This window comes from Crinia signifera, chromosome 3 (genome assembly GCF_055691185.1).
Source record: "Crinia signifera chromosome 3, ASM5569118v1, whole genome shotgun sequence".
In the NCBI taxonomy this organism is placed as follows: domain Eukaryota; kingdom Metazoa; phylum Chordata; class Amphibia; order Anura; family Myobatrachidae; genus Crinia; species Crinia signifera.
In genome coordinates, this window is record NC_139219.1 from 142217291 (window position 1) to 142232495 (window position 15205).

The following is a 15205-nucleotide window of genomic DNA, read 5'->3' on the forward strand; positions in this document are numbered from 1 at the left end:
CTTGTATAAACCCCACTTGATCTCCACGTATCAACTGGGGCATTTGCCCCTTCAGTCTATTTGCAATTATTTTGGAGTACAATATGAGGTCTACATTCAATAAGGACATAGGCCTGGAACACATTCTTATGGATTACAGTAATATGCGCTTCTAGAGATTGGGGAGAAAAATGTTCTTCACTGGATACTTCATTAAACGCTTTTAATAACATTGGGACTAAATCTCGTTAAATGTTTTATAATTGCTAATTGTATATCCATCAGGGCATGGACTTTTCCCAGAGGGAGATGGCTACTTTTTCAATGTCGAACTAATGACCCTGTCGACCTAAAGTCATGTCAACCTTCCTGCATGTCTAGCTTAACTCAAGTCGACATAAATGAATGTCGACCATAATGCAGGTGACGTAATGATACATACCCCGTTATTTATAACTAGTCTTAAGGCCTGTCCGATGGATGGGTGAAAATTTTATGCTTATACAATTCTTATTCCACCTACCCTTCCCAACCACATTAGGTCAAAAAAAATCAGAAAATGAATAAATAAACAATCAAGAGAAAAAATAATTGACTGGGGATCAATCTCGTATGGATTTCGCAACGATGTCTACAGTGTTTGATTCACAGATCACTCTGCCAGTGAGTCACTTATTCATTTCTATTTGTCAAAAGTTTTGTAAAGTGAAAATGTTTTTAATTTAATGGCCAATATCTCTACAATCTATTTTAGTGGTCAGACCTTTAAAATATATGTATATAAAAAGATATTTTAGAGTGCGCTAGATGGTAGAATTAAATCTAAACCTAAAAAGTACCACTCAGCAGATTATAGTACAATAAAAAAATGACACTGTCATAATAAAAGAGATCAATGATAATATTTAATTTGAATGTCCAATATCAGCACCTGATTACATAATAAACAGGATCCATTTTTGCAGTAAAGCGGTTTATTAAAAAAAAGCGATTCATCAGAGGTATAGCAAAAAATTGGTTATCAAAACAAATCTGGATACTGTAGAATATTCTTTGATACAAATTCATAAAATCAAATCCATTTCATGTGGTAGATCAACTACCTTGAACAAAGATGAAAACAGTCACAGATAAAGTTCCCCTCTTTAGAATAGGGTATCTGTCACTGTATAAAGAGTGACCACAGTAATAGGTGTAGCTCACTCAACTCTAACCTGAGTGAGACAGCGCAATGCACGCTGTTTATGGTCTGACCCTGTCCTCAATACAAGATTGTCGTACACTGTATATGGTAGCAACAGTAGCATTACTTTGCATTATAAGACATAGGGCCTTATTTTAGTTCACTCTTTCTGACAAAATCCTTCTTAGGTGGACAAAACCATGTGCACTGCAGGGGGGGCAGATGTTACTTGTGCAGAGAGAATTAGATTTGGGTGAATTATTTGTCTTTCCTCCACTAGGTGACACTGGAGAGTTACAGTGGGGAATAGAAGGCGACCACAGGGAGCTTGGGCACTTTAGAATAAATTAACAGTGACTAACTCCTCCCCTTCTACTTCCTCTCCTAGGCAGTCTAATGCTGCTTTCAGACCGCATAACTGGCTTTGACCCTGTATTTGGAAACGTTTCCAAAAACGGGTCTGCCAGATAAAACCCCTTTCACACCGCAGCACTTAAACGGTATATTACCGTTTAAGTGCCGATTTTTTGACACTGGCAGACCCATTTTTGGAAACTTTCCAAATACAGGGTCAAAGCCAGTGCAGCCTTCAGCCCTCCCCTCCGTGCAGCCCCCCCCCCCTCGCGCGTGTCGACCGAGAGCATGTCGACGCCCCCGCGCATGTCGACGCCCCCCGCGCATGTCGACGCCCCCCGCGCGTGTCGGCGTTCCCCCCCCCCCCCCCCCCCCCCCCCCCCGTCGACTTACCCCGTGCCGGTATCTCCGTTGTGGTTCCCGGCACTGCAGCTCAGTATGCTCGGAAAGCACTTATGAAAAAAGTGTCTTCCAGAAAATGGCTGCCCCATAGGAAAACCTGTTTAAAAAAACTGTCTTTCGTATGGGGGCAGCCATTTTCTGAAAGACACTTTTTTCATAAGTGCTTTCCGAGCATACTGAGCTGCAGTGCCGGGAACCACAACGGAGATACCGGCACGGGGTAAGTCGACACGGGGGCGCGTCGACACGCGCGGGGGGGGCGTCGACACATGCGGGGGGCGTCTCCAGTGCTGTGAATACTTAATGAGCGCTCATTAAGTATTCACTGTGCTGAATTTAGGACCCAGCTCATTGGCTGGGTCCTAAATACCGTTTCAGAACCGATTTTGAGCCTAAAATACCGGTTCTGAAACGGGTAGGACCCTGCATTTTAACCGGTTAGAAAAAACGGTTTTTTCTAACCGGTTAAGTGGTCCTGCACCTTTCAGACCGCACACATTACCATTTTAAAACGGTAAAAAAACGGCAATATACCGTTTTTAAAGTGCGGTCTGAAAGGGGCATTAGCATGTGCCCTGCGGGAGCTGGGTGCGTTCAAGGCTCACTCCTGAGCTTTTTATATATATATATTTTTTTTAATGTAAATTGATACTACAATCAGCAAGAGGACAGGCAGGTAGCTCCCTGTCCCTACCTGCCTGCGACGAGGGCGCTGTCGGCGGGTCCGGTCGCAGCTGCATGCAGCTTGCCTCCGGTACCTGGCTGCAGGATCCACAGATCCTGAGGTCCCGTCGCCGCTGCTTGCAGCACGCCTCGAGGACCAGTCAGCACGCCGCACCCGACAGCCAAGGCAGGGGTAAGTATGGCACTGATCCCCCGCTAGCGGGGGATTCAGTGTAAAAAGTCGCGGCAGCGCACTTTTAAATACAGCGGCATTACTGAGGAGCGAGAGCGCAGCATGCTGGGTACTTCCGCTTCCTCCTTCTTTGTAGGAGCGGCAGCCATTGAAGCAGCAGCGTGATCCGCGGCTCCCTCGAGGTGTCTGTGAAGTGCCGGTGACCCTGGTTCAGTGAGTCACAGCGGGACATAGGAGGTCAGGGCGGCTTGGACTGTGTCCAAAAAGGTCCCTTAGCCGGCGCAAGTTATATTTATATACAGTGCGCGTATCGGGCTTGTGGCAGACTCTGCCTTTTTTCTGTACCTCCTCTCCTGTCCGGTATTTCCATCTTTCTCTCCTTTCTGTGTAAGATTGCTGAGTGTATGATGGCTGGTAAAAAGATTGCGTGCCAGAAGTGCAGCAATAAATTCGCGCCACACGCGGAGGGCGCCATTTTATGTCCCTCATGTGCTGCATCCCCAGCCCCCACTCCTTGAACGTCAGGGCAGGATATGCCTGTATGGGCTTCCCAGTTGTCTACAGTGATTTCTCAGCTAGCTTCTGAGTTATCTTCGGCCAGACAAGATAGGGATGCAGCCAGGGATCAGCAGGCAGAGTTAACCTCTGCTGTGGAGAGTCTGTCTAGAGCATTGCATGCAGACACCTCTACACCCCCTCCCCCTAGACTGGCTTCTGCTAATAGGATGTTTCCTCAGGTCCCTCTGTTAGATGATACAGATGATGACATGCCAGCTCTAGAGGAGGGTGAATTTCATGACCCTGATGCTCAGCCTGATGCTCCGCTTATACAGGACACCGATGTCCCCTCTCACGGTTTAGAGGACTTAATACAAGCAGTCCGGTTAACCCTCAATGTCACAGAGGAGGTGAGACCTGCTGCGCGTCCCTCAGTGTTTGCTAAAAAGCAGAAACAGTCTGCATATTTCCCAGCCTCAGAGGAGCTGGATGAACACTTGCAAAAAGCTTGGTTACACCCAGACAAAAAGTTTCAGGTGTCTCAGAGATTTTTCACTGCCTATCCTTTTCCTAAAGATGCTAGGAAGTCATGTGAGATGCCACCTGCTGTTGATTCTTCGGTATCACGCTTGTCCAAAAAGACAGTGTTGCCCATTCCAGGAGCCTCTACCCTTAAAGATGTGTCTGATAGGCGGTTAGAGAGCGCTCTGAAGAATATTTATTCAGCCGCTGGTCTTTTACAACGTCCAGCACAAGTGGGATGTTGGGTCAATAGGGCCTTGGAGGTAAGGGCATCCCAGGTGGCCTCCTCGCTAGACCCAGGGGCAAGTGATATGTTGCTCTTAGTGGAACACATACGTGAGGCTGCAGGTTATTTGGTAGAAGCCTCTTCAGATGTTTGTATGCTTGCGGCTCGTATCTCTGCCCTCTCAGTTTCTGCTCGCCGTACTCTTTGGTTGAGACAGTGGAATGCAGACGCCGACTCCAAGAAGGCGGTGGAAGCATTACCCTTTGCTGGTGAGGCCCTCTTTGGTCCAGAGCTGGACAACATGATTTCACAGGCTACAGGGGGTAAGTCTCAGTTCCTGCCCACTGCAGCCCCTCCCCCATGTAGGTAATTTCCTACTACTGGAGGGCAGTCCTTTCGGTCATTTCGGCCCACCCCCAGATTCAGGGGTAGGTCTAGGGGAGCAGCTACTAGCTCCAGAGGCTTCCGAGGAAGAGGCAGAGGTTCAGCCAGCGCTCCAATCCTGGATGCAAAGGTTACCTCAAAGCCCTCAGCATGACTCTCCCAGCTCCTGTCCAGATCACAGGGTGGGAGGCCGGCTGCTGTTTTTCCATCAGGTATGGGCCGATTCATGCCAGGACGCATGGGTAAAGGACCTGGTAGCAGTAGGCTACAAGATAGATTTCTTGTTGCCTCCTCCTCAACGGTTTTTTCCCACAGGTTTGCCAGCTTCACAGGAGAAAGGCAGGGCCTTGCAGGCCGCTATTCAAAAGCTCAGGGACCTAGGGGTGGTTATCCCGGAACCGGAAAAGGCAAAGGGATTCTATTCCAGCCTTTTTCTGGTTCCCAAGCCGGACGGCTCAGTAAGGCCCATCTTGAACTTAAAGCAGGTCAATCCCTTCCTGCGGTTCACTCGCTTCAAGATGGAGTCACTGCAGTCTGTCATTGCAGGCCTGGAACCAGGGGAGTTTCTTGTATCCATCGATATCAAAGATGCATACCTGCATATCCCCATCTGGCCCCCTCACCAGGCATACCTGCGGTTTGCTGTCCAGAACTGTCACCTGCAATTCCGAGCCCTCCCATTCGGCCTCTCCTCTGCACCCCGGGTGTTTACCAAAGTGATGGCTGTCATGATGGAAATACTCAGGGCTCAAGGAGTTACAATTGTCCCTTACTTGCACGACCTTCTGTTGAAGGCTCCGTCCAAGGAGGTCCTTCTGCACAATATCCACCTGACACGTCAGACTCTGGAGTCCCATGGCTGGATGCTCAACATCCAGAAGTCACAGCTGACCCCATCGCAGAGGATCCTGTTCCTAGGGATGACTCTGGACACGGTCCAGAGAAGGGTGTTCCTTCCCATGGACAAGATCTTGTCCCTGCAGGAAGCGGTTCGACTGGTGCTGCAGCATCGAACGGTCACATTTCTCCTTTGCACAAGGCTGCTGGGAAGGATGGTGGCCACGTTCGAGGCGGTGCAGTACGGGCGGTTTCGATCTCGCCCCTTCCATCTGTGTCTGCTCCGCCAGTGGACAGGTTCACACCTGTTTCTACAGCAGCGAATCTCTCTCTCCCATCAGGCTCGAGCATCACTGGCGTGGTGGCTCAACTCCAGCAACCTGCAGGAGGGGCGGAGGTTCGCCATACACAATTGGACGCTCCTCACCACGGACGCCAGCCTCAGGGGCTGGGGAGCGGTCACGCTGGGCCACCACTCCACAGACATGAAATGTGTATGTGAATGTACATCTGTACTGTGCACTTGTTTGGTATGTAGTACAAAGGACACTAACCATTCCATATGTACATCCAGTCCACCACTTAGGCAATAGTAATCAGTGCTTGCATCCAAATCACATGTGAAAGGTCTCTCAATACTGCCTTGATGCTAGGTACATTTTATTCCACATCTCTAGTGTGGGCCGGTAGAAGGTAAGTGTTTATATGGCACCATGGCCTAATTTTGGGAAAAGGTATGGCACTATTTGCTATGTTTCTGCTGTATAGCTTTCACTATAATAAAGCTGTTTAGTACCTTGTAGAGTTAGGTGTAAGTGGCTAGTGATGCAGACTATTTCACCTGTTGTTTTCACCCATGTTTGGTGAATGTAATAGATTATATATAATGGGTTCCCAACTTATTTTACACTGTCTGCTTAGGAGATAGTAAGTAATGGCATGGTCTGCTCAACTATGCAAAGGTACAGCAAGTGTGGGTTTGCGATGCAATGGGTTAGCCATCTGTTGTGGCGCATACACGCAGTTACTGTCAAAATGAACAATAAAGTTAATACCAAATATCACTCTGATCAACCAATGACAGGACATGATTGCTTGAATTGTGCCATTGCTAAGATGGCGGCCTATGGCAGAGCAGCCCCATTCTCTCCAGCTGAGCTGAGGACACTGGTCTCCGTTATGGAGACCAGGCTGGGGCGGGCGGGCCCATTTATTACAAACCGCCAGAAGCGTAATGCTTATGCGGTTGCCCGCCGCCGCATATTCGCATGCACACAGGTGCGGAGGACCATCGCTCAGCTGGAGCGGCGATGGTCAGACCTGAGGCATCGGCAGCCGGATTTGCTCCAGCAAATCAGGGCCAGGATTGCGCGATGTGAGTGTTTACACATTAAATGGCCATTTGTACATGATTGCTTACATGACCTTATTTAAGCCAATAAGGTAACCAGCCTGATCATGAATTAAACATAGCATACACTATATGTGTGGTACTTCCTGTTTGACACCCTTTAATGGTGATAAAATATGTCATTGTGTAGGATTATTGATTGTGATGCTTACAATGGCCCAAATGTCACATCATAACTGCCATGTTACAGGCTGTGTTTTGTAAAAGACACTAAGGAGCTGATTGGCTGTACATTTATCTCAACTTATAACCTTTGGATTTATTGCTTGTTAAGGCTTAATACATCTGTCCAAATGACCCCTAATTGGCATTTTTTTTCTCAAACACAGCACGGGATCGAGCAAGACAGGCCCGGGAGGAGGCAGAGGTGGCCCAGGAGGAGGTCGCAGAAGCGAGGGCCGAGGAGGTGGTGTTGGAGGAAGGGATGGCGGAGGAAGTGGAGGCGGAGGTGGTGGCAGAGGAAAGGGAGGAAGTGGAGGAGGAGGTGTTGCCAGTGGAGGAGGAGGTGCCAGCAGAGGAGGCCCCAGAAGAAGAGGAGGATGTGGAGGCCTGTGAGGTGGTGCAGGCGCCCGAAATTGGTATGTATACATAAGGATTCATTATTCCTTTTCTCATCTACTATTTGCTATGTAGCACTGGTGATTCAATTGTGTTTTTAAAAACTATAAATTCATATAACAGGGTACCAACAGACACACTTATATAGGGTGGCCAAACCATCCCTTTCATCCTGGACACATATTAATGACACAGGTTGTGAGGATGGCTTTCAGGTCGATTTTAAGTGCCACTGAACCTGTGTAGTCGTGATGGGAAATCTAGTTCGTTTTGGTGACTAGTTCATTATAATCTAGTACACCCAAAAGATTAGATCAGAAGATTAGTTCATCTAGTTCATTATTCCATCACTGACTCAGAGACTGAGAAGAGTGCATGGAGCTAGATGAACTAGACTAGATTATTACACACAGAGCAGGCATTGTAATACTAGCTCATTGTAGGAGTTTAGTCTTGTTAAAATGATCATATACTGTATGTTTAATCAGATTATTTTCTATTTTAGAAAAGCAATAAATTATACAGCACACTTATAGTGACATGCTTATTGTTTAGCTCTGCAATATTAATCCCATTGTGGTTATTATTTTACCTTCCGTAATATGCAAGTAAAATATCCAAATTCAGAGTAATTTAATAAGTCAAATTTTTTCTGCTTTTAAAATACAGTAATTAGAAAAAAACATGTCCCCTTGCCCCAATGTAACTGACCTTAGAGAGAGATAAAGTAGAGACTTTGCAAAGTAACCAGTTGCTGATTGGTTGCTAGGGGCAACTGCTCCACTGTATGTATCATGAAGGTTCATACATATCCATCTCTGACTGTAATGTGGAGTAAACAGAGCTACTACAGTATACTGTATAACATGCAGCAGCCAGCACTGTGTATTTGGCTGATTGTAGCTTGTGACCTAATATACTGGGGGAAGGCAGCATGGCAGTGCACAGTTCTGCTCCATACACACAATACATGTGCCTGAGCACAGCAGTGCCACACATGGTAGCTCACAGGTACTGTACAGTCTCATTATGGTGTATAGTCAGAGATTAGTTCAGGGATCTGTATGATCAGTGAACTAATTGAACTACTGAACTATTTGCAGGACTCATAAGTCATCAGGACAATGTAGATCTGCAGAGTCCAGACCATGTCTGAGCTCAGCACTGCCACCTGTGGCAGCTAACATGTACTGCCTCCTGAGTATTGCATGAGAGCTGATAACATGGCTGCTGCAGAAGCTCCTACACAGATCCCAGCAGAAGATTTAGCACAGCAGCATGCTCAGGACCCAGTACCAGAAGCAGCAGCAAGTGTTTGGTCATCTGGACTAATAGTATAGTGATAGTATCACATAAAGGTAAGCAGCATGACCACACATTCTCACTCAGACACACCACACATAGACTTTGGCTAGGCAGTGCATATTTATATTTTATTAGATCTGTATTTGCTGGGCTTTGTTGTACTTTTAACTTTAGATTGAGGAAGTAAAGATCCAGTAAATGAGCCTTATGGAGCTGCTGGGCTCTGTCTGTCTGTGTTACACCTCCCACTTGCTTTACTTCCTGGTGAACTAAATGAACTAATCTTTGCCAGAGCAGTGATCTGAACGATTTAGTTCACTTTGAAGATTAGTTCATTTTGAACTAATCATTCACGAACTACCCATCACTACTGTGTAGTTAATCTGTATCCTGGAAGAAAGGGATGACTTGCTCATGTAAGGGTTACATGTCCCTGCTGCAAGCATACAATCTGTAGCCTCATATAGGTGAGTAGAGTTTACTGGTGATTGATCTTTCTAAACTAGATTAAGTATGGCATAAATGGAGTATGGACAGGCGTGGCTTAGAATGGAGTAACAAGTGGTCAGTGCCCCTGGGCCGCCCTCTAGCTAAACCCCCCCTGCGGTCTGCATGTATTGTTGGCACCATAATTGTGTGTTGATTTGGTCTTAGTAATGATTTTGTGCATGGGAGTGGGTTAGTGCTGCAGCTTCACCTAACTGGCATTATGACAATGATTTATGGAGCAGACCATCAGCAGGCAAGCCATGCTTGATTGCACAAATGTACTGTGCATTCCTGAGAGTTGACTAAGTCCCATGGCACGCTCCATCATATAACAGAAACTGAGCGCTTTTTGATGAGTTGGTATTGGTGGAGCTCATGACATGCTTCTCATAGCTTAGTCATGGGTGGGTTTGGATTCAGAAGGAGCACTATGACTGTGAGGTGTTCTACAGAGTAAAGGGTAGAGGGAAAGTGGGTCATGTGATCGATTTCTGTGTTCAGATAAATAGTGTTGAATTTTGCGTAAATACACCGCATCGGTGCGTACGGCCAGGTTCCCGTACATTCTGACGCGGTATGACCGTGTTTACGCTGTAAGACCGTGCAGAATCTGTACGTGTCCACCGCACATGCAAGGTTTGTATGTCGTCCGTACACACGCCCCCTGTTCTTAAAGAGTGAGTCCGTCCAAATGCGGAGGCTCGGTGGGCATTTCTACGGACGATGTCCGCATAGCGTTGCGTGCGGCCCGCTCCGTAAGAATTCGGGAATGTACGCACCGATCAGAATAAGGGCCACTGTGTGGGAGTAAAATTACAGATTAATAATCTCTGCCTGTGATATTATGTAAGGAAGAGATAAACTTGGCATTTGGCAAGTCTAGGGTTCTGTGTGTATAAGTCTAGGCTGAGTAGAGAGTTTATAGTGTTTTTGTGGAAGAAGGGAGACTTCTGTGTGGATAAGTACTCCTTTGTAAATAGTGTTTGTTGTTTGTGTAGGAGAAAGAGAGACTTCTGTGTGGATAAGTACTCCTGTGAAGGGAACGTGGTGTGTAGACAGGAAAATGGGAGGGAATACGCCCAGAACTATCGATGGTACCGCATTTGCCGTTATGATTGATAAGTATGGTACAGGAAGTGTTAAATATATAAAATAGTGGCATAATATCACACATGATAAATCACAATTCCCTTTACAGGGATCATTTGATTCTAAAATCCTACAGTGTCTTGAAAAGCAAATACAGGATAAGATAAAAATGAAAGATAAAATTAAACATTTCAAAATAATCAATCTGTAGAAACAAGAAAGAGTGAACTGGCAGCCTGCTGATCCTAACTGTGATACTAGTTCTCACCTGACAGCCCATTTCCACCCCCCTCCTTATCCTGCAGGAGTTACACAAGCGCCCTCCACTCCACACGTTGCATTGTGTCATTGTATCGTTCCAAGCTTTGCAAGAAGCTCAAACTGATATCAGTAAGGCTGAGGAAGATACAATGCTAATGCAAAGGTGGATTACTACTGCACCTGCAATGCCTATGGCCCCAACAGCTGTTGCCATTAGAGGGTCTAGTATGGGACCCAGTGAGTCCAGCTGTGGTGATCATAGTGCAAGTGCAGATGATACCATAGATACATCCCAATTAGAATATAACATTAACAAGTTATATTCAGTAGCGGCAAGTATGTCACCATCTTTAACACCGCTTTCCTCACCCTCATACAGCCAATTACCCAGCGCCCCTAATACACCAGTACCAAGCAAGGAGGATGTGCAAGAAGCCTCCAAAGTGTCACCTGTATTTGTTAATCGTAATGAAGCCTGTCTTCAAGTTAACAGTACCCCTAGAAGGATAGTAAAGTCCATCCGATCCCTAAGAAATTTGCCCACCTTTGATTATAGGATAATGTCAAATTCAGGAGATAAAGTGTATATCAAGAGGGGTGAGAGAGAAATCCCACAGAGAATGATATGATACCTGTGGGCGTGGCCCGTACACTGTCATTATAAATGAAGAGCAAACCCCACAGGTTACTTCAACCCCACAAGCCACGGTTTCTTTAAATCCCATGAGAACAATGATTATACCAGAGAAGCCCGAAGTCAAACTAGAGGATAGAGCAGTAGTCTCCCCCTTGGTCCCTGGTGTTAATCTAGAAGTACATTACCCTTTCAGTAAAATTGACCTCATAGGTCTTAAATCCAAATTTCCTGATCCCAGGAAAGATGTTGGAGCTACATGTGAATACCTAGAACAAGAAGCCCTAGTACACAGCTTCACTTGCCGTGACTTAGAGCAAGTAATAAGAGCATGCTTACCTAAAGAGGCTTCCCTTACAATCCTTGAGAAGTTACAATTAAGTAATAATGATTACAAAGCAGACGCTTCAACAAAATTGAATGATTTAATAACAACTCAAGCTTCTCTTTCCTGCAGTACCACAGTGGAATGAATTGTTTGCTATTACACAAAAAGATTCTGAAACTGTTGATGATTATTATGATAGGTTCAAATTACAGGTTCCAAAATTGACAGGTGGAAATGTCCAGGTGGAAGATGAAAGCACCAAATCTTTAATTATTTCCTGTTTTGTACAGGGTCTTAAACGCCGAGGATTGCACAAGCAGTGAAAATTGCTAACATGCATTGGTTAACTTCTGCTTTTGCTGACATTGCTAAGGAAGCTAAATACCATGAAAGGTCATTTGGTACAGGTAAAAAAGGACAGAATGCTGACATATTAACACTTAATGTCATCCCTACTAACATTTCTCCTTTGAATGATATTGAAAGATACAAGATGTATCTTTGTTCTATCAGACTAACTTTGCCCCTAGACAACAGTTGCAGAGGGACCCACAGAGACAACCAGACCTTCAGCTTGGACAAATTAATATGCAACCCAGAAGATGTTTCCACAGTAATAAGGTAGGACACATGGCTCGTGAATGTCAACATAAAAGGTCGACTTATATGCCCATGCATAATCAGTCTTATCCTCATGTCATGCAGAATAACCAGGTGCAGCAATATTCTACACAGAATAATGAAGCCCCTCAGAACCAACCAATTAATCGCAGGCCACCATACTACCTCAACCAGAATGCACCCCCAACAGCATTACCTCAACATACATTTGCCAATAGCAACCAAATGGCCCTGACCCAGCTTAACCCACCTCTTCCTTTTGTCAGTAGACAAAGGAGTAATCCATACTGATGGTCAGGCATTCCTGTGTCCCTTTTGAACAGTACTAATAATAGCACAATGAAGGAACCCACAGAATTTATGAAAGTAAATGATCACCTTCTACCTTTTGTAGTGGACACAGGAGCAAGCCAATCAGTGTTACACACTGCCCCACCAACGCATACATTCTCAGGAAAGACTATTACTGCAGTAGGAGTCTCTGGTATATGCCAAGAATTACCCATCCTTAATACAAGTACTGTTCAATTAGGTCCTCTCACAGACACTCATGCATTCCTATTAGCCACAAATGCACCAATGAACCTTTTAGGAAGAGACCTCCTATGTAAATTAGGAGCAACAATTTATTGTACAGCAGATGGTGTATTTCTAAATATACCTAGCGGTAATTCAGCTACTGCACAAGCAGTTCTAAATACATCAAATCTTTTGATGGCTTTAGAAATTAAACAGACAATCACACATGCAGAGATGAACAGTTGAGACATGTTCCTGATCATCTTTGGACCACGCACTAAGACGAAGTAGGGTTACTAAGGGATGTCAACCCTGTAATGGTTTTACTAAAACCAGGAAGGTCACCACCCCGCATGGCCCAATACCCCTTAAAGCCTGAGGTTGAGGAAGGGGTATTCCAAACCACCCAACTTTCTTAAAACAAGGGGTACTGGTACCCTGTGTAAGCTTGGCTAATTGCCCAATCTTCCCAATAAAAAAGCCAGGGACTAATGGTGCATACCGCATCATACAGGATTTGCTTGCGCGCTAAACTCAGTGGTACAAACATGTTACCCGGTTGTCCATAACCCGGTTACAATTTTAACCCAAATACCTGCTGATGCCATATTCTTCACAGTAATCTATCTGTGTTCAGCATTTTTTGCTATACCGCTGCACCCAGATTGTCAAAATCTCTTACGTATAAAGGGTTACATTATACGTGGACACGGATACCACAAGGATTTGTGAATAGCCCGAGTGAATTCAGTCAGGCATATTACATTTGAAATTGCAAGGATGGTTTCCCCAACATAATTCAGTACTTGTACAGTATGTCGATGACTTATTGTTGTGTTCACAAACGGAAGCTGAGTCCAAACAAGATTCAATATCATTGCTGACCTACTTGGCAGATATAGGTCTGAAAGCCAGCAAGGCCAAATTGCAGTTCTCGAAGGGAAATTGTTTATCACATGGTCGCAGGCACCTATTGCCATCCTGCACAGAGACAATCTGTAAAATGTCTTTACCTCACACTCAGAAGCAAGTGAGAACTTTTCTTGGTATGACCACATTCTGTAGGCAGTGGATACCAGGCTACGCCATGATGGCCCTACCACTACAAGAGTTGGTCTCCTCAACAAAACCTGACCCAGTCATTCATGATGACAGTACTGAGCTTGCATTTTCCCAGCTCAAGCAAGCTCTCATAGAAGCACCTGCTTTAGGATTTCCATCATATACTAAACCATTTTATCTCTTTTGTACAGAATCATCAGGATGTGCCGCTGGTGTCCTTACCCAGAAGAATGGAGACACCGCCCAGTGGGATATTACAGTGTAGTAGCTGCAGCAGCCCTTCTAGTAGAAAAGACAGAAAAATAAACCAGTAGGTGCCTTATGTACACAAAAATTACAATTTAATTAATAAATAACATAAAATAATAACTTGCATGCATGCAATAAACAATTTAAAATGAACACATCCATGTAATTGCATTTAAAAGTAACCTATAGTTACCAAGTCCTGATTGGATGATCAAGTTGTACGCAGATTTGGACAGATGGTTTCAGTCCTATAATAGTAGAAAAGACAGCTGACATCGTTTTGGGACATCGATTACACCTTTATGTACCTCATGCTGCACTCCTAAATGGATCCGCAACCAAACACATTACTGCCTCACGTCTAACTAAATGGGAATTGGCATTGTTATTTCCATCAAACATTACCTTACAACGATGTACTAACCTAAACCCCTCAACGTTACTTCCTGGTGTGACTAATCAGTCACAAGGGGGGGAGCATGTCACCAATAACCCTGACCATGATTGTGAAGCACTTACGCAAAAGTTATGCCCACCAAGACCTGATATATTAGACACCCCAATAGAAAACGCTGATCTCATTTTCTATGTAGATGGTAGTTGTTACAGACAAAACACTCAAGGTATATTGACTTCTGGATATGCCATAGTAAATGAACATGAAGAAGTAGTAGTGCCTCCCCCTCATTCAGCCCAAAGAGCAGAACTTATGGCTCTGGGAAGAGCTTGTGAAATAGCCAAAGACCAAACTGTTAACATTTACACTGATTCTCAATATGCTTTTGGTATTCTACATAATTATGGTGCCATATGGAAACTAAGGAATTTCTTAACGTTAAATGGGTCACCTATATCACACGCAGACATAGTACAATACTTAATGAATGTAGTACTGTTACCAAAAGAAATTGCTGTTAAGTGTCAAGCTCACACTAGTCAGAAGATTCTATCTCAGTGGGTAATGCTAAAGCAGATTTGATAGCCAAACAAGCAGCCAACATGGAGATAGAGAAAGTAGACAAAGAGGTGTATGACAAGGACACTGTCAATTATGTCTGGATACAAATGTTTACTCCTGTGACTGTTACAAATTGATTAACTTGTATCAATCTTGTACTAAGCAGGAAATGTCCTCATGGAAGATGAAGGGATGCCGGCCAGATGACTCAGGCATCTGTAAAGGTGACAAGGGAAGACCAGTGGCTCCTAAGGCGATCCTACTAGCCTTAGCTGAAGCAGCTCATGGCTTAACCCATTTGGGGAGAGAAGGTATGGTAAGGACCCTTCAGGCCTACTGGTTCACTCCTCGTATTTATTCCTATGCAGGAAAGAAAGCCAAGGAGTGTCTCACCTGTTTGAAGAAGAATCCAGGTAAACCGGTCCCGGCGCCCATTGCTCATATTTCACACACAAAAGGACCCTTCCAGTTGATACAGAT

The 15205-nt window shown here is 44.9% G+C and overlaps 1 long non-coding RNA gene across 1 annotated transcript in view; it reads right to left on the minus strand.

Annotated features, from left to right (window-relative positions):
* The window catches only part of LOC146062589 (uncharacterized), a 53448-nt gene that overhangs the window by 8029 nt on the left and 30214 nt on the right, over positions 1 to 15205 (minus strand). The window contains exons 2-3 of the long non-coding RNA XR_014471412.1: positions 13961 to 14015; positions 13741 to 13800 (exon numbers count right to left, since the gene is read on the minus strand). This is a non-coding gene — a long non-coding RNA (uncharacterized LOC146062589). The remainder of the gene's footprint in view (positions 1 to 13740; positions 13801 to 13960; positions 14016 to 15205) is intronic.